Here is a 19639-nt window from a genome sequence, read left to right as displayed (position 1 = left end):
AGTTTTCTTTCATTTAGACAAAAACTGAGTTTCCCCCTTTTATTGAGTTGTTCAGTTAAAAGACTGCTTCATTTGGAGAATGTGACTGCTGGCTGCTGGTGAGAATGCGCAGGACAGAGCCAGGCCTGACTGGAGAGGGAGCCACTCTTCCCCCTCAGAAGCTGACTCAGGTTCCAAGGTTTACGCCCTGGGCTTTCGCCCACAGGCATTTACTCAGAGAAAATTTGTTGAGTACAATCATGGTTGTTGAGTATAATCATGATGGCCCCTGACCAGTCATTCATTTCAAGGAACTCCTTGGCATGTGTTTCAGAGGACTGGACTGAGAGTGGAGATCCATGACATGATACCAGTGTCTCCATGAGCATGCAGGTCCTAGGGACGGGTGGTGCAGGTGTCCATGGTGAAACGAGGCCTTAGCTGGTAGACTGGATTTCAGGGACAGGATTCTGACATTCGCCAGGAAATTTTCCTGGAAGAAAAACAAGCTCTTAGGTTTCTGAGAGGAAAACCAGATAGGTTATTTAACAAAGATCTTAAATCAGGTTAATGCAGAAGCCCAACTTTAGAATCAGTGGCACATAGCAAGATTGAGCTTGGGGACAAGACCACCTTCTTTTAAGAGCCTGACACTGAAGGATGTGTGACTAGGGTGTGAGCATAGGAGTCAAAATTCAGCAGGAGACATTGATCCTAGATCAGATTAAAAGCAAAGGGGTCTTAGCCTCAGAAAAGTAGCTACTGGAACAGAGCACATGGAAGGCCTGTACTTTGGGACTGACTGGCTAACTTGGCAACTTTTAGTATGTGGTCAAACTTAGTGGGACTTGATATTAAGAATGGGACTTGATACTGAGGCTTCTGCTCGGGGGATTAGCACAGTTTAAATATGGCCTGACACAGGGGTTGAGTTGCTCTTGTATATGGGATGTCAGGAGTCCCAGCTGTGGGGAACTGGGAATTATAGAGACTGAAATCAGAAGACATGACGACTAAATGTAATGTCACACCCTGAATTGGATCCTGGAGCAGAAAGAGGTTATTGGGTAAAAAGTAAAAATATCGGAATAAAGTTTGGACGTTAGTTAATTAAAATATGTCAATATCCATTCACTAGTTATTACAAATTAATCATAGAGATGGGATATATTAGCAATAAGAAAAACTGAGTACAGGTTATATAGCCACCTTCTGTACTATCATCATGACTTTTTTTTTTTTGGTAAATCTGAAACTATTCAAAAGTAAAAGTTTATTTTTTAAAAATCAGACACCTCATTATCTTCCTCTTGTTTTTTCTTTTCTCATGTAAACACTTTTCCCTGTTCAAGGAGAAAACAGCATTTCCATTTCATTTTTTCTGAGTGCTTTAGTATCTTTCCAGTAACATGTTTTACATTTTTTTGTCTATGTCATATATAAAAATGAGCCCATTTTGCTTACTTACTACTCTGTCCTAGTCTAGTCAGACTGCTATAAAAAAAATGCCATAAATTGAGTGACTTATATGCAATAGGAATTTATTTCTCATAGTTCAGAAGGCCAGGAAGTTCAAGAACAAGGTGCCAGCAGATTTGCTACCAGGTGAGGGCCCACTCTAATTCACAGAAGGCATCTTTTCCACCCTCACTTGGTGGAAGGGGTAAGGGATCTTTCTTGGGCCTCTTGTAAAAGGCAATCCTATTCATGGGGGTTCCATCTTCATGATCTAATCATTTCCCAAAGGTCTCACCTCCTAATACTGTCACATTAGAGAAGTTTTCAACATATTAAATTTCAAGGTACACTCAGATCATAGCATAACAAAAATTGTTCAATAACAAAAAAATAACATGTACTATGACTTCAGATATAATATTAATTGAAGAAATGATTTTATAAATGAGAATAAAGCATATTTTAAAAATAGTGTTTAAAAACAGAATAAATTTACTTTCAAGTCAGTAAAGGCTAGTTTTTAAATTAGTACTTGACATCATTTTAAATTTAATTTATCCCCTCACTTCCTTCTTTCACCTCTCTCTCTCTCTACTTGTTGCATTTTGTTAAAAATCTACAATTATATTTGAGAGCTTAGAGTTGTCGTATCTTTGACACCATCTACTTCAATTCTATCTTTTGATAAAGAAATGGAGGTTCAAGGTTTTGATAAGCTACCCAAAATGAGATATACAATTCCATGTAATAATAAATAACAAAACTGGGCCTAGATCCAGTAGTCTACCAGTATTAATACATTTTCATGATGCTGATAAAGACATACCCGAGACTGGCAATTTACAAAAGAAAGAGGTTTATTGGACTTAACAGTTCCACGTGGCTAGGGAGGCCTCACAATCATGGTGGAAAGCAAGGAGGAGCAAGTCACATTTTACAAGGATGGTAGCAGCAAAGAGAACTTGTGCAGGGAAACTCCCATTTTTAAAACCATCAGATCTCGTGAGACTCATTCACTATCACAAGAACAGCACGGGAAAGACCAGCCCCCATGATTCAATCATCTTCCACTGGGCCCCTCACACAACACATGGGAATTATGGGAGCTAAAAGATGAGATTTGGGTGGTGACGTAGAGCCAATCCATATGACTGCCTCCTAACAAAATGCACATTTTAATGCACAATCTTTCCTTCACTCTATAAAAATTACTGTTTCCAGAGTTATTTTTGAAATTTCCCTTCCTATAAAGACGAAGACAAGTTTGTGTCAATGGCTATTTGCTTGGACTTTATCATCCCTTGTTCCATCAGGACTGATGTGAATCCTTTTACAGCTTAACTTTATAACCTCTTTAAAAGGAAATGCTGAGAAAAATTCATGATTCTCATACTTAGATAAAAGTGCCAGCCAGTTAGTAATTTTTAAAGGAATTTTGCTACTATATGGATTTTCCCCAATCTAATCCAATTTTCTGAGTGCATATATACACTAAAATTTTAAGAGTGTAAACATCAATGTTGTTTTTAAACTCAGCTCTCCAAAGAATTATAAAGCAGTAAAGGAAATGAAATATGTTAGCCTTGAAGGTGATGCTATAAAGATATGCAGTTACGTGTAGGAAGAAACATATTCATTTGTATATTCTGGGCTGTTCTTTATTTTGTGTCTGCAGTCTACTTGCTGTGATTTTCCCTGAGGGAATTTCTGTTTCCATTCCAAGTGTTCTGTGTTCCAAAACAGCTACCAAAGTTTATTGCTAATGTTCTTTCCATTTCCTACAAGTCAATGTCCTGCCACATTAAAGAGGTGTTTTCATGTCTTCAGAGCATCTCTCTGTACCCATCCCATCCCTAAACTACAGCTACCAGAGGTGGTTTCCCTGACAGCAGCTGCTGTCATCTTACATGGCCTCCATGGATGGTTCAAGGAACAATGCAAGGGTATTTAGAAGTGAAGGAAAATAGGGCTTGAGAGATTACAGTTATGACAGCCCTGGGTTCCTTGATTTGTTGGTTGGGGGCCCTACCTTGCCATAGTTCCTAAGTTTAATATGGGGCTTGGTGACTCTCTGGCGCCACACTCTGGCATCCTGATCATCAGCAAAGCCCTTTGGACTCATCAAGCAGTGCAGCGCAGATCATCACAGAGAAATCCGTGGAGAAAACAACGTAAAAATCTCTGTGAAACTTATCATATTCCAGAGATATAGGACTGATTTGAGTAATTTTCTTTCAAAATTTGTTTTCTTCGGGTATTTAAAGTCAGAGTTAGGCACAAGTTTGGCTTTGAGTTCCCCATTTTACCATATACTTCTTCGTTTTCATTTTTTTTCTATATACAATTAACATAGGCATCATCGAACAAATTTATTCAAAAGGAATAATGAAAATCTCCACCCCATCCTTACACCATGCCTGAGAGAAGACCACTGATCGCAATTGGTCTATATCCTTCCAGGTTTTGGACGGTGTTTATGCAAATATGTACATGTACTACCAAAAATATATCATACCGTGTGTATGTGTAACTTGCACTTACCTTTTTACTAAACAATATACATTGGGTATCTTTCTATATTAATACACAAAGAGTCATTTCATTCTTTTTAATAGCCACACAGTATTACACTCTATGATACGGAGTTATTATAATGTATTTAACCAGTCCCCCAATGATAGGCATTTGGATTAGTTTCACACTTGTAATATAAGTGGCATCATTATACATGTATCTGTGACTACTCGGAGAAATATTTTTGCAGAATAAATTTCTAGAAGGGAAAAACAAAATATGTCAGTGTATTCTTCCGTCAAGAACAATTAAAGTCCATATTTTTTCCTATTGCCATACCTAACAATGTAAATTTTTAATACATTTTAGTCTTTGTTAGTCTAATTTTGTTTACTTAATTGTGAGTTTGTATATTTTTTAAGAACTATGTTTAATGATCATCCATGTTACTTCTTTGTGAATTCTGTGTTCATATTTGTTGTTTATTTTCTGTGGTGGTGTTTTCCTTTATCTTACAGATTTGTGAAAGATAATTTTAACACACTGGGTGTCATTGCAATTCCCCTCATTTTGTCATTTGTCTTTTATCTTGTTTATATAGTCATTTCATTCATCTTTTTCTTTATGGTTTGTACTTATCTGATATGTTTAGCAAGGTGTTCCTTACATAAAAATTATTTTCCACTGCTACATTTATTATTTTTGTTATTTTTAAAACATTAACCAATCTAGAGACCTTTTAGGATATGGTTCTGAAGTAGGAATATAGATTCATTTCTTCCCAATTGGGTAGGCAAATTTTGCAACCCATTTATTGAACAACATGTCTTTTCTCCACTAATATGAAATGTTACTTTTATTATATAGTAAATCTCATATACATCAAGGTCTATTTTTTATTATCAATAACTAATTGACCTATTGATTTTTATCGCTATTAGTATCAGGGTGTTTTAATTGCTGTATTTTATAATACGTTTTAACAAATTACAGACCAAGACTTCATTAATCATTTTCACATTGCTCATAGCATTCTAACTTATTTATTATATTTCAAATGAAATTTTAAACTAATTTTTGAAGGTTCTGAAGATGCTCAATTTAGTTTTTAATTGTAATTGCAATAATTTTATTATAACTTATTACTTTATACTCTTCCCCCAATATAGTTATGTTTCCTCATTTATTTTAGTCTTTCTTTTGTGTTTAATTGAAAATCTTGCATCTTTCTTATTGGATTTATTTCTAGGTATGTTTATTAGCATTATTAATGAGTCTTGTTTTCCACTTTCTTTTCTAACTTTTCTTGATTTTTGGTATATTAATCTTGTATTAACTGCTTTCTCGTACTTATGTTGCTGTAGCAAACAGTTTTCTTGATTTTACTCCAAAGAAGTTATATAATTTTGGGTAAAAATCATACATTTTGCAACCAATATATACTTTCTTTCCTTTCCTTATGTTCTTTTATTGGCCATAAGTTCCAGAATCTTGTTGAATAATAGAAGTATTAATAGAAAGGATTCTTTTTTTTTTTTTTGTATTATACTTTAAGTTCTGGGGTACATGTGCACAGCATATAGGTTTGTTACATAGGTATACATGTGCTATGCTGGTTTGCTGCACACATCAACTGATCATTTATATTAGGTATTTCTCCTAATGCTATCCCTCCCCCAGTCCCCCACCCCTCAACGGGCCCCAATGTGTGATGTTCCCTTCCCTGTGTCCATGTGTTCTCATTGTTCAATTCTCACTTATGAGTGAGAACACGCTGTGTTTGGTTTTCTGTCCTTGTGATAGTTTGCTGAGAATGATGGTTTCCACTTTAATCCATGTCCCTGTAAAGGACATGAACTCATCTTTTTTATGGCTGCATATATTCCATGGTGTATATGTGCCACATTTTCTTTATCCAGTCGATCATTGATGGGCATTTGGGTTGATTCCAAGTCTTTGCTATTGTGAATAGTGTCACAATAAAGATACATGTGCATGTGTCTTTGTGGTAGCATAATTTCTAATCCTTTGGGTATATACCCAGTAATGGAATTGCTGGGTCAAATGGTATTTCTAGTTCTAGATCCTTGAGGAATCACCACACTGTCTTCCACAATGGTTGAACTAATTTACACTCCCACCAACAGTGTAAAAGCATTCGTATTTCTCCACATCCTCTCTGGCATCTGTTGTTTCCTGACTTTTTAATGACCATTATTCTAACTGGTGAGAAATGGTATCTCATTGTGGTTTTGATTTTCATTTCTCTAATGACTAGTGATGATGAGCATTTTTTCATATGTCCGTTGGCTGCATAAATGTCTTCTTTTGAGAAGTGTCTGTTCATATCCTTTGCCCACTTTTCAATAGGGTTGTTTTTTTCTTGTAAATTTGTTGAAGTTCTTTGTAGATTCTGGGTATTTGCCCTTTGTCAGATGGATAGATTGCAAAAATTTTCTCCAATTCTGTAGGTTGCTTGTTCACTCTGCTGAGAGTTTCTTTTGCTGTGCAGAAGCTCTTTAACATAATTAGATCCCATTTGTCAATTTTGGCTTTTGTTGTCATTGCTTTTGGTGTTTTAGTCATGAAGTCTTTGCCCATGCCTAGGTCCTAAATAGTATTACCTAGGTTTTCTTGCAGCGTTTTTATGGTTTTAGGTCTTACATTTAAGTCTTTAATCCATTTTGAGTTAATTTTTGTATATGGTATAAGGAAGGGATCCAGTTTCAGCTTTCTGCACATTGCTAGCCAGTTTTCCCAGCACCATTTATTAAATAGGGAATCTTTTCCCCATTGCTTGCATTTGTCAGGTTTGTCAAAGATCAGATGGTTGTAGACGTGTGGTGTTATTTCTGAGGACCCTGATCTGTTCCATTGGTCTATATATCTGTTTTGGTACCAGTACCATACTGTTTTGGTTACTGTAGCCTTATAGTATAGTTTGAAGTCAGGTAGTGTGATGCCTCCAGCTTTGTTCTTTTTGCTTAGAATTGTCTTGGCTATGCAGGATCATTTTGGTTCCATATGAACTTTAAAGTAGTTTTTTCCAATTCTGTGAAGGAAACCAGTGGTAGCTTGATGGGGATAGCACTGAATGTATAAATTACCTTGGGGAGTATGGACATTTTCATGATATTAATTCTTCCTATCCATGAGCATGAAATGTTCTTCTATTTGTTTGTGTCCTCTTTTATTTCATTGAGCAGTGGTTTGTAGTTCTCCTTGAAGAGGTCCTTCACATCTCTTGTAAGTTGGATTCCTAGGTATTTTATCCTCTTCTTAGCAATTGTGAATGGGAATTCACTCATAATTTGACTATCTAGTTGTCTGTAATTGGTGTATAGATATGCTTGTGATTTTTGCACATTGATTTTGTATCCTGAGACTTTGCTGAAGTTGCTTATCAGCTTAAGGAGATTTGGGCTGAGATGATGGGGTTTTCTAAATATATAATCATGTCATCTGCAAACAGAGACAATTTGACTTCCTCTTTTCCTAGTTGAATAACCTTTATTTCTTTCTCTTGCCTGATTGACCTGGCCAGAACTTCCAACACTACGTTGAATAGAAGTGGTGAGAGAGGGCATCTTTGTCTTGTACCAGTTTTCAAAGGGAATGCTTCCAGTTTTTGCCCATTCAGTATGATATTGGCTATGGGTTTGTCATAAATAGCTCTTATTATTTTGAGATACATTCCATCAATACCTAGTTTATTCAGAGTTTTTAGCATGAAGGGCTGTTGAATTTTGTTGAAGGCCTTTCCTGCATCTATTGAGATAAGCATGTGGGTTTTGTCATTGGCTCTGTTTATGTGATGGATTACATTTATTAATTTGCATATGTTGAACCAGCCTTGCATCCCAGGGATGAAGCCGACTTCATCGTGGGTGGATAAGCTTTGATGTGCTGTTGGATTCGGGTTTGCCAGTATTTTATTGAGAATTTTTGCATCTATGTTCATCAGGGATATTGGACTCAAAATTCTCTACCTTTTTTTTTTTTTTTGCTGTTGTTGTGTCTCTGCCAGGCCGTGTCAGGATGATGCTGGCTTCCTAAAATGAGTTAGGGAGGATTCCCTTTTCTATTGATTGGAATAGTTTCAGAAGGAATGGTACCAGCTCGTCTTTGTACCTCTGGTAAAATTCGGCTGTGAATCCATCTGGTCCTGAACTTTTTTTGATTGGTAGGCTATTAATTATTGTCTTAATTTCAGAACCTGTTATTGATCTATTCAGAGATATGACTTCTTCCTGGTTTAGTCTTGGGAGGGTGTATGTCTCCAGGAATATATCCATTTCTTCTAGATTTTCTAGTTTATTTGCCTAGAGGTGTTTATAGTATTCTCTGATGGTAGTTTGTATTTCTGTGGGATTGGTGGTGATATCCCCTTTATCATTTTTTATTGCATCTATTTGATTCTTCTCTTTTCTTCCTTATTAGTCTTGCTAGCGGTCTATCAATTTTGTTGGTCTTTTCAAAAAACCAGATCCTGGATTCACTGATTTTTTTTAAGGTTTTTTTTTTTTTTATGTCTCTATCTCCTTCAGTTCTACTCTGATCTTAGTTATTTCTTGTCTTCTGCTAGCTTTTCCATTTGTTTGCTCTTGCTTCTCTAGTTCTTTTAATTGTGATGTTAGGGTGTCGATTTTAGATCTTTCCTGCTTTCTCTTGTGGACATTTAGTGCTATAAATTTCCCTCTACACACTGCTTTAAATGTGTCCCAGAGATTCTGGTATGTTGTATCTTTGTTCTCATTGGTTTCAAAGAACATCTTTATTTCTGCCTTCATTTCGTTATGTACCCAGTAGTCATTCGGGAGCAGGTTGTTCAGTTTCCATGTAGTTGTGTGATTTTGAGTGAATTTCTTAATCCTGAGTTCTAATTTGATTGCACTGTGGTCTGAGGGACAGTTTGTTATAATTTCTGTTCTTCACATTTGCTGAGTAGTGTTTTACTTCCAAACACTCCTACTGGTCCATTTTAGAATAAGTGTGATGTGGTGCTGAGAAGAATGTATATTTTGTTGATTTGGGGTGGAGAGTTCTGTAGATGTCTATTAGGTCTGCTTGGTCTAGGGCTGAGTTCAAGTCCTGGATATCCTTGTTAATTTTCCGTCTTGTTGATCTTTCTAATATTGACAGTGGGGTGTTAAAGTTTCCCACTGTTTTTGTGTGGGAGTCTCAGTCTCTTTGTAAGTCTCCTTTATGAATCTGGGTGCTCCTGTATTGGGTGCATATATGTTTAGGATAGTTAGCTCTTCTTGTTGCATTGATCCCTTTACCATTATGTGACTACCTTCTTTGTCTCTTTGATCTTTGTTGGTTAAGGTCTGTTTTATTTTTGCTATTGTGAATAGTGCTGCAAGTTGATGGGTGTGGCAAACCAACAAGGCACATGTATACCTATGTAGCGAACTTGCATGTTGTGCACATGTACCCTAGAACTAAAGTATAATAATGAAAAAATTCTGTTTTATCAGAGACTAGGGTTGCAACCCCTACTTTTTTTTTTTTTTTTTTTTTTTTTTTTTTTGCTTTCCATTTGCTTGGTAGATCTTCCTCCATCCCTTTATTTTGAGCCTATGTGTATCTTTGCACATGAGATGCATCTCCTGAATACAGCACACCAATGGTTCTTGACTCTTTATCCAATTTGCCAGTCTGCATCTTTTAATTGGGGCATTTAGCACATTCACATTTAGGGTCAATATTACTATATGTGAATTTGATCCTGTCATTGTGATGCTATCTGGTTATTTTGCCCATTAGTTGATGCAGTTTTTTTATAGCGTCAATGGACTTTACAATTTGGCATGTTTTTGCAGTGGCTGGTACCTGTTGTTCCTTTCCATGTTTAGTGCTTCCTTCAGGAGCTCTTGTAAGGCAGGCCTGGTGGTGACAAAATCTCTCAGCATTTTCTTGTCTGTAAAGGATTTTATTTCTCCTTCCCTTATGAAGCTTAGTTTGGATAGATATGAAATTCTGCATTGAAAATTCCTTTCTTTAAGAATGTTGAATATTGGCCCCCACTCTCTTCTGGCTTGCAGGGTTTCTGCCAAGAGATCCACTGTTAGTCTGATGGGCTTCCCTTTATGGGTAACCCAATCTTTCTCTTTGACTGCCTTAACATTTTTTTCCTTCATTTCAATCTTGGTGAATCTGATGATTGTATGACTTGGGGTTGCTCTTCTCGAGGAATATCTTTGTGGTATTCTCTGTGTTTCCTGAATTTGAATCTTGGCCTGTCTTGCTAGGTTGGGGAAGTTTTCCTGGATAGTATCCTGAAGAGTGTTTTCTCACTTGGTTCCATTCTCTCCGTCACTTTCCGGTACACCAATCAAATGTAGATTTGATCTTTTCACATAGTCCCATATTTCTTGGGGGCTTTGTTCATTTCTTTTCACTCTTTTTTTCTCTAGTCTTGTCCTCTCACTTTATTTCATTAATTTGATCTTCAATCATTGATATCCTTTCTTCCATTTGATCTAATCAGCTATTGAAGCTTGTGTATGCTTCATGAAGTTCTTGTGCTGTGTTTTTCAGCTCCATCAGGTCATTTATGTTTTTCTCTACACTGGTTATTCTACTTAGCCATTCCTCTAACTTTTTTTCAACGTTTTTAGCTTCCTTGCGATGGGTTAGAACATGCTCCTTTAGCTTGGAGAAGTTTGTTATTACCCACCTTCTGAACCCTACTTCTGTCAACACATCAAACTCATTCTCCATCCAGTTTTGTTCCCTTGCTGATGAGGAGTTGTGATCCTTTGGAGGAGAATAGGTGTTCTGGTTCTTGGAATTTTTAGCCTTTGTGCTTGGGTTTCTCCCCATCTTTGTGGTTTTATCTACCTTTGGTCTTGATGTTGGTGACCTATGAATGGGGTTTTGGTGTAGATGTCCTTTTGTTGATGTTGATGCTATTCCTCTCTGTTTGTTAGTTTTCTATCTAACAGTCAGGTCCCTCAGTTGCAGGTCTGTTAGAGTTTGCGGGATGTCCACTCCAGACCCTGTTTTCCTGGGTATCACCAGAGGAGGCGGCAGAACAGCAAATATTGCTGCCTGATCCTTCCTCTGGAAGCTTTGTCCCAGAAGGGCACCCACCAGATGCCAGCCAGAGCTCTCCTTTATGAGATGTCTCTTGGCCCCTACTGGGAGTTGTCTCCCAGGCAGGCTACACAGGTGTCAGGGACCCACTTGAGGAGGCAATCTGTCCATTATCAGAGCCCAACCACCATGCTGGGAGAACCACTGCTCTTTTCAGAACTGTAAGGCAGGGACATTTAAGTCTGGAGAAAGTGTCCCCACAGCTGCCCTTTCCCCCATGTGCTGTGTCCCAGGAGGTGAGGATTTTATCTGTAAGTCCCTGACTGGCACTGCTGCCTTTTGTTTAGACATGCCCTGCCTACAGAGGTGGAATCTAGAGAGGCAGTCATCCTTGCTGAGCTTCAGTGGGCTCTGCCCAGTTCAAACTTCCCGACAGCTTTGTTTACTCTATGAGCATAAAACCGCCTACTCAAGCCTCAGCAATGGTGGATGCCCCTCCCCCTGCCAAGCTCCAGCATCCCAGGTCAATTTCAGACTGCTGCCCTTGCAGCGAGAATTTCAGGCCAATGAATCTTAGCTTGCTGGACTCCATGGGCATGGGACCCCCCAAGCCAGCCAGCCACTGGAGGGAATTTCCTGGTCTGCCAGTTTTGAAGACCATGGGAAAAGTGCAGTATTTGGGCAGCAGTGTACTGTTCCTCCTGGTACAGTCTCTCATGGCTTCCCTTGGCTAGGGAAGGGAAATCCCCTGACCCCTTGTGCTTCCTGGGTGAGGCGATGCCCCACCCTCCTTTGGCTCACCCTCTGTGGGCTGCACCCACTGTCCAACCAGTCTCAATGGGATGAACCAAGTACCTCAGTTGGAAATGCAGAAATCACCTGTCTTTTGTGTCGATCTCACTGGGAGCTGCAGACCGGAGCTGTTCCTATTAGGCCATCTTGGAAGAGTCCCTAGTTTTTCCTCTTGTGCTCCTACATTCTCTTATTTATCACTTTAATGTGATTATTTTTGGTATTTCATTATTAAGTATTATATTGGCTTTGGATTTCTAAAAAATACTCCTTACCAAGTTAAGAAAGTCTGCTTTTCCCTTGGCACACTAGGAATTTTAATCAAAAGTAATGTTAACATTTATAAAATGTCCTTTAGCATCTACCAAGATTACATTAGCATATTTCCCAAGTTTGAACAATTTTCTTACTCTTGAATAAATTTGATCAGGTAAAGTGTATTACTCTTTTAGTATACTGTTGGATTTGATATTTCATAATAGACTTTTTATTTGTGCTTATTAGATAGATTGGCCCATAGTTTTGTGACATATTTATCAGGTTTATTGTATCAAAGTTATGATTTCTATAGTTTCATAACAATTAAGTAATACAGAACTTAACTATTCATCAGTATTTGGTAAAAATTTCAGAGAAAACCAACGTGGCCCAGAGCCATTTTACAGTATTTTTTGACAAAATTTTCAACTTTTCTATGGATATTGATCTATTCCAGTTTCTTATATTGTATTCAGGCAAATTGGTCATTTGTAGTTTCCTAAAAAATATCTATTTTAAAATTTTATGTTCAGAAAAGTAAAAAAAAAGTTTTTGAAAAATTATAATTTCCTTTGATTATACCCCTTTTCTGTTTTCTGATATTGTATTTTTGTTCTCGTTGGTTTCCTTTGGCTAGACTTGCCAGGGATTGATTGGTTTGTATTGTTTTTATAACTTTTCAAATACAAGATCACTGTTTTTATCAATACATTGTAGTGTTTGGCTTTCTCTTGTTTAAGTCATTGCTTTCAGATTCTTTTCTTTTACTTTTTTTTGATTTATTTTCTTCTTTTTAATTTTATGAGTTATACATTTATGTTATTTTAAACAAAATTTCTCATAAGGTAAGATTTGTCTACAATTCACAAGATTATATTATGTTATCAGGATTCTTTTTTCCTCTTTGATACAGGAGTTATCTAGAAGACTGTATTTTTATTTCCAGGTGATTTTTAGAAATGCTTTATTTTGATGTTGATGTCAGTATTTATTGCATGGAGTCAAACATATATTTCCTATACAAAATTATTCATTTTCAAATATATATCTAATTATACAAGTAGCATATGAATACATTTTTATTGTGAAAGATTCATATAATGTAGATAAAACTATTTCCTCTAACCCCATCTCTAGTGGCAACATTAGTTACTGGCTTATTGTATATCATTTCAGTCTCTTCTATTTATCTGTGTCCTCTCACTAGGAACTGGTACCATCCTGTACTTACTGTATGGAGCACACCGACCCATGCATACACGGTCATTGCTCCCACCTGCAGGCTGCTGCATAGCTTGTGGCTAATAGGGAGATATAGAGAAGTCAATTCATCTGGTTGCTGCTGCTGAAGTACACCAACTAATCACCTTCTCCATTACTTTTGATGCACCCCTGCTTATTGCATCTGCCAAACCAGAGTATGAAGTAACTCTTTTAAAGAAGTTTTTCCTGCGTGCATTTTGACCACACATTGCTCCTTCAAGTGGCTGTGTTTTCCTTCTTTCAGTTATTCAACATAATTTTTGTAGTCAATATTCATTTATATTTACCAACATATTTACCCATCCAATATTCTTCATTCCCTCCTTGAATTTCCATCTTTTCAAATGAGATCGTTTTTCACTTTTGCTAGTAGAAATCCCTTCAGCATTTCAGTGTAAAACTCCTAGCAATAAATTATGTGAATTTTGGTTTTTTGTTTCCTTTTTGCTTCTTTTTGTTGTTTGTTTATTTGTTTTTTCTGATAATGTCATCATTTAACGTTCATTTTTGAAGGTTGTTTTTCACATGTTGGCCTTTAGTTTCTTTCAGTACTCCACAGATAGCATTCCATTATCTTCTGGCTTCTATTGTTGCTATTAGAGACAGCTGCCAGTCTCATTGTTGCTCTTTTGTAGATAATGTGTCTTTTTTCTTCTGGCTGGTTTTTCTATCTTCTCTGTCTTTGGTTTAGCAGTTTTAATCTGAGTTGCATAATTGTGGTTTTCTCTATACTTATCCTGCTTGAGGGTTTGCTGAGCTTCTTAATCAGTGGATTAAATGTATTTTGTCTACTTTAGAAAATTCCCACCATTATCCCTTTGAATACTGCTTCTGCTATATTTCTTTCTCCTTGCTCTCTGAAACTTCAGTTTTACGTGGTAGACCTTTCATACTTGTCCTGTATGTCTCTTACATCTGTTTCTTATTTTTTCCCTTTCCCTTTTTCTTCCATGTTTCACTTTGTAAATTTTTCATTGATATGTTTCCAGTTCACAAGTCTTGTATTCAATAGTGTCCAACTTATTGTTAAACTCATAAATTGAGTTTTTAATTTTAATTTTGAAATAATTTACTTTGAAATATTTTTATCAGAAAAGTTGCAAGAACAGTAGAATGAACTCCCTCATTCTCTTCATCCAGATTCCACAGTTAATAGTTTCATATTTTCTCCATCTCTCTTTTTAAAGATGATAGATAGATAGATAGATAGATAGATAGATATGTGTGTATGTTCAAGAATATAATACCTTTTGTGAATATTTTGAGAGCAAGTTGAAATCCTTATGTCCTATCATCTCTAAATATTCCTGTTACTACTTCTCCCAAAGACACTCTCCTACAGAGTAATCGCCAAGTCTTTCAAATCAGAAAATGGACAGTGATAAATACCACCGTTCAAACCACAGTTCATTATTATCCAGTGTTCCAGGCTTATCTTGAAATTTCCCTTCCTCTATCTTTGAATCATCCACTTTTACAAGGAGTCCTTGTTGTTTGTTTTGGAAATTGGAACCTACATACTTGATATGTTAATTGCCACTAGGGTGTCATTGCAACTAGGCTCTCTCCATGGTCAGAATTTTGAAATATATGTATGTATTCATGTATATGTACACAGACATATTCGCTTTTGCCCGGATAATTGGGGTTTTTTTGTTTCTTTCCTTACTTCCCTTTCACTCTTTCCTTCTTTCCTTCCTTTTGCTCTTTCCTTCCTTCCTTCTTCCTTCTTACCATAACAATAGCAATGAGTTATTTTTTTCTCTTCCCCTTTTCATATTTGTAAATTTCTTTTCCCACAGAGAGAAATCCAGCTTCCATTAGCTTCAATATAGATACTTTCTGGATCAATCCTCCTTTACATAATTAATTTCCTGAAAATGCTAGTTACTGCCATGGCCAACTCATCACTCCTGCTTTCATCTCCAGGCAAGTCATCACTTTTGAACATTCCCCCTACCAAACCCTGGGTTGTTTGACATGCCACTGCCTCCATGCCCCTGCCTCCACCTTTCTGGCTGTTGGACACATTGCTAACTGTGCACTCCTTCACCTTGGACACATTGCTAACTTACTCTCACCTTCACCTCCCTGGTGCTTCTTTTGCTGGGCATACAACTGCCACCACATGTACCTCCTATGCATACTTCCTTGGACATCAGGCACACTGCTGCCTCCACATGGCTTTCCCATTATGACTTCTTTTGCCCCTGTGTGCATCACTATCTGTATGCCCGCCACCTTACTTTCTTGGCTGTTGGACACACTGCTATCTCTACTGACCCCTTCTACTGCAGTTTTCTCCATATATTGATTTCTTAACTGAAGACGTTATATTTTTTCAGATTTAGAAGGCCTAAAGAAATATTTTTTATAGATTACTTTTACCAAAAATTGTCCATTTCCTCATCGACTTTGCACTTTATTTTCTTAGTCATATTCATAAAAATTATTTGTAAATTCTTGTTTGCTGATTACAATATCTTGATCATCTATAATTGTGTTTCTATTGTGTGTTTTTTTCTCTTGATTATTGGGCAAATGAACTTGATCTTCCATGTCTAGTAATTTAAAAAATGTTAGACATTATGTATAACAAAATGATAAAGGGTACAAATGATATTGCCTTCCACTCAAAAGTGCTCCTCTTTCCTTCTGTTGGGCAGGTGGAATAGCCATTGATCACCTCAATCGAGTCAGAGATTATTCTGAATCAGAAGCTGGTTTCAGTTTTGCTAAGTGTACCTCCGATTCACTTCTGTTCTTAGGGTGTAGCCCTCCAGGGCTTTCAATTGAGAGCCTGGTGGATCTCTGTCTTCCCAGCCTTAAAAGATAACAGCAAGTTTTCAGTTTAGCTCTTTAACCTCCTGCTCCATAAAGCTTCAAAATTCAGCAACTCTCTTGAAAGGAAGACTGGCAATGTATTTGAGACACTCTATAGTCTTCTGTGAAGGCTAGAGATCGCTGTTGTTGTTTTCTATGAGGGGCAGCCTGTAGCTTTGCTCAGAATCTGTAAATATCCCCATCAAAAAACCAACTATAGATCATCAATGTCAATTCCCTACTCCCTCTTCTGTTTTTATATTTTACCTTCTTTTGTTTCTGGGCTCCTGTTTTCCATAGCAGTTCATTGATTCTCTAGCACCATGACGCTGCAGGGGATTTTACTTTGCATTGCAGAAGTTTAGGGGCTACTGTTTTAGCCTCTATACCGTCTCAAACTTCAGTCAATGTCTTAGTCATCATATATTTGGGGTTTCTCACATCTTCAGTGAGTCACCAAAGCCCCATATAACTGCTAAAAGTTTTGTTAGTTTAACTTTTTCCCCAGCTGCATCTTTCTGCCTGGACTCAGCCTCATCCTTAGCTTGCATTCCAAAGTGGCAATTTTGCCAAGGGTAAAACATTGTGGACATCATCAAGTCATTACCGGAAAGTTCTCACTTCTCTGGAATTTTAATCCATTTAGTTCTTGTTTTTAAAACCCTCTGATTCCTTTATAAATATATATAATTTCCCTAGGTTTTTCTCATTGTTGTTAGCCCAAGTGTTGGCCTGCCACACCACACTGACTATATCCTTTCTGGAAGTAGAAATTCTCTCTGTTGCCCTTAACGAATTTTAAAAAAATATTTTATACCACTTTATCATTTATTTTTAGTCCAAAACATGTTTTCCACCATTGTTGGAAGCAGAAGTTCTGGAATTGGTTTCTGTACATTTTCAGATCCCATAAAAATGAATTAAGTTCAATTTGACTAATGTAAATTAGATTTATATGAATAAAGGATAAATAATTATGTTGATCTTCGTTGAAATTAGAGAAGTGGTACAGGTTCCCCATTCCAGCACTGAGCATTTGAAATCATACCTGTGCTAGGATCCTGCAATATTTCAGCTCACTGTCTGTGTGCATTGACAAATATTATCAGCCCTCTCTTTTCTTATCTATTAAACAGGGCCACAAGATGCAACACACGCTTTCTCATTGCTTCACAATTTTTTCTTCTTTCACTTTCATTCAGTCACTTCATATCAGCTATGTGTTAAGCATAGGAGATTTGTCAGTGAAAAAAGTAGTCAAACTCCTCATCTTTTTGGAGATTACATTGTAGTAGGAAGAGACAAACAATAAACAAAAGCAATTACACACTTCATAGTAGACATATAATTCCAAGCATGTGTACCTACTGGTCTTAAATAGAGGAGAGACACTCAAGACAGAAATAAAATGTAATAAAATCCAAGCCCTACAGTCTGTAAGGGACTTGGACAAGACCCCAAGATTCCTCAAGGATAGGATAGGTGGGGACTACCTGTAACAATTAATGAAGGTGTAGTATTCAGCTCTTCTATTTCTACTGATAAAGTTCTTTCTCTATACATTATAAAACTTAGATTGTTATAGTTTTAAGTTGGGAAGGTTGAAAATGTGATGTACAGGAATAAGGAATAAGGAAAATGATTTCTTATAGTCTGTATATCTTGGTTTAAAAAATGTATGCCCTGGAGTTAAGTTTCAGGTGCCATTTTCCCCTCTCCTGTGAGTCTATCCTATACAAATGTTGTAACATCTCCCCAGTTTCTGCTGGTTAGATCAGTCTTTGTTTTTGTTTCCAGAATTTTCAGATTTCTTGCTGGTCCATGAAATAGGAACTTCTTCTTACCTCCTGAAAATATTAAAAGGAGACGTACACCCTTCTTCCTATGTTCACTGCTCTTGGTGAAGAGTGATTAAGTGGTGAAAATGGGGGAAAAAACCTATTTTTAAATTCTCTTTTGGATGAACATTCTCACAAAATACATTTTTCTATTCTGCCCAGAGTAAACTTACGGGGTCAAGCTCTGCCCTTATAAGAGAGGTCAATAGCTTTACATATGTATATTCATTTTTGCCAGAGGTCCAAGTCACATTCTCTAAATCATCTTAACCAACAATAGAACTGATATTGAGTTCCAAGCTGGCTCACTCCTCCACTGATTAAGAACTTATAGATGAAAGGAGGAACTGGTCTCTCCAAGACACTCAATGGATTTTTTTAGTTACTCCAGAACTCCAAAGGGCCACATCTTCCCCCAAATTTCTGCTATTTGTATAATTTAAGCATCGCCCTTTCTCTTGAAGACCCATAGTGTGTATGTTTTAGGAGAGAAAAGCTCTTTAAAGATAAATAGAATAAGAAGGTTATACTTACACAGAAGAGGCAGATTGGTTGGGGTGGCAGCAGTGATGAAGTGATGAGGATAATGCTGGGGTAAATGTCAATGACAGTCTGAGAGAAGCAAAGATGATTGACTTGGACCTGGAGTTCAGTACCATTTCTATTCTTTCCTTTCTCCTGTATGAGAATACAGAGGAGGCAGATTGGTTGGGGTGGCTGCAGTGATGAAACGATGAGGATAATGCTGGTGTAAATGTCAATGACAGTCTGAGAAAAGCAAAGGTGATTGACTTGGACCTGGAATTCAGTACCTTTTCTATTCTTTCCTTTCTACTGTATGATAAGGGGAGAAGGAAAAATGAGTGCAAAGAAATAGTATTTTCTGGCTTCAAAGAGGTTATACATTACTATAATAAGATCTTTTTGAGAGAAAATGAAATTTAAAAAAATACTAAATCATTGCACTAAAAGTTATTCATGAAAATTGGGACTAAGTGGAATCAAAATTACCCTGAAGTCACAATCCATACAAGCAAGATGAACATGAAGTGAAATATTTAAGATGTTGAAAGAAGAAAACCACCAACCTAGGATTCTGTCCTGGGTCATCCTTCAGAAGTTAGAAGTAAAACTTTTAGACAAGTAAAAATCATGGAAATTTGTTGTCAGTAGACTTGCTTTGCAAGAAATGTTAAAAGAAGTCCTTCAAAGAGAAGAAAAACATATAGGCTAGGATATAATTGAGGAAAGGGAGAATGTTACAGAAAGAGTAAATAAGGGTAAAATAAAACATTTTTTTCTTTTTTTCTTTTTCTTTTTCTTTTTTTTTTTTTTTTTTTTTTTTTTTTTTTTGAGACAGAGTCTTACTCTGTTGCCTAGGCTGGAGTGGAGCGGCACAATCTTGGCTCACTGTAACCTCTGCCTACCAGGTTCAAGTGATTCTCCTGCCTCAGCCTCCCAAATAGCTGGAATTACAGGCATGTGCCACCATGCCTGGCTGATTTTTGTATTTTTTGTAGAGATGAGGTTTCACCATGTTGGCCAGGCTGGTCTCAAACTCCTGACCTCAAGTGATCCATCTGCCTTGGCCTCCCAAAGTGCTGAGATTACAGGCATAAGCCACTGTAGTTAATTGATCTAACAGATACAGTTTGTTCAAAATAATGATAGCA

The 19639-nt window shown here is 36.9% G+C and overlaps 1 long non-coding RNA gene across 1 annotated transcript; it reads right to left on the bottom strand.

Annotated features, from left to right (window-relative positions):
- Nucleotides 1-174: 174 nt before the first annotated feature.
- LOC108585286 lies at nucleotides 175-18486 on the bottom strand. Its single transcript, XR_002521739.1, has 2 exons — nucleotides 15387-18486; nucleotides 175-472 (listed from the first exon to the last, which is right to left on the bottom strand). It is a non-coding gene; the product is annotated as an uncharacterized LOC108585286 (long non-coding RNA).
- Between the last annotated feature and the right edge of the window lie 1153 nt (nucleotides 18487-19639).

This window comes from Papio anubis, chromosome 6 (genome assembly GCF_008728515.1).
Source record: "Papio anubis isolate 15944 chromosome 6, Panubis1.0, whole genome shotgun sequence".
NCBI lineage: Eukaryota > Metazoa > Chordata > Mammalia > Primates > Cercopithecidae > Papio > Papio anubis.
The sequence above is the reverse complement of the archived record's forward strand: the minus strand, read 5'-3'. Positions and strand labels throughout refer to the sequence as shown.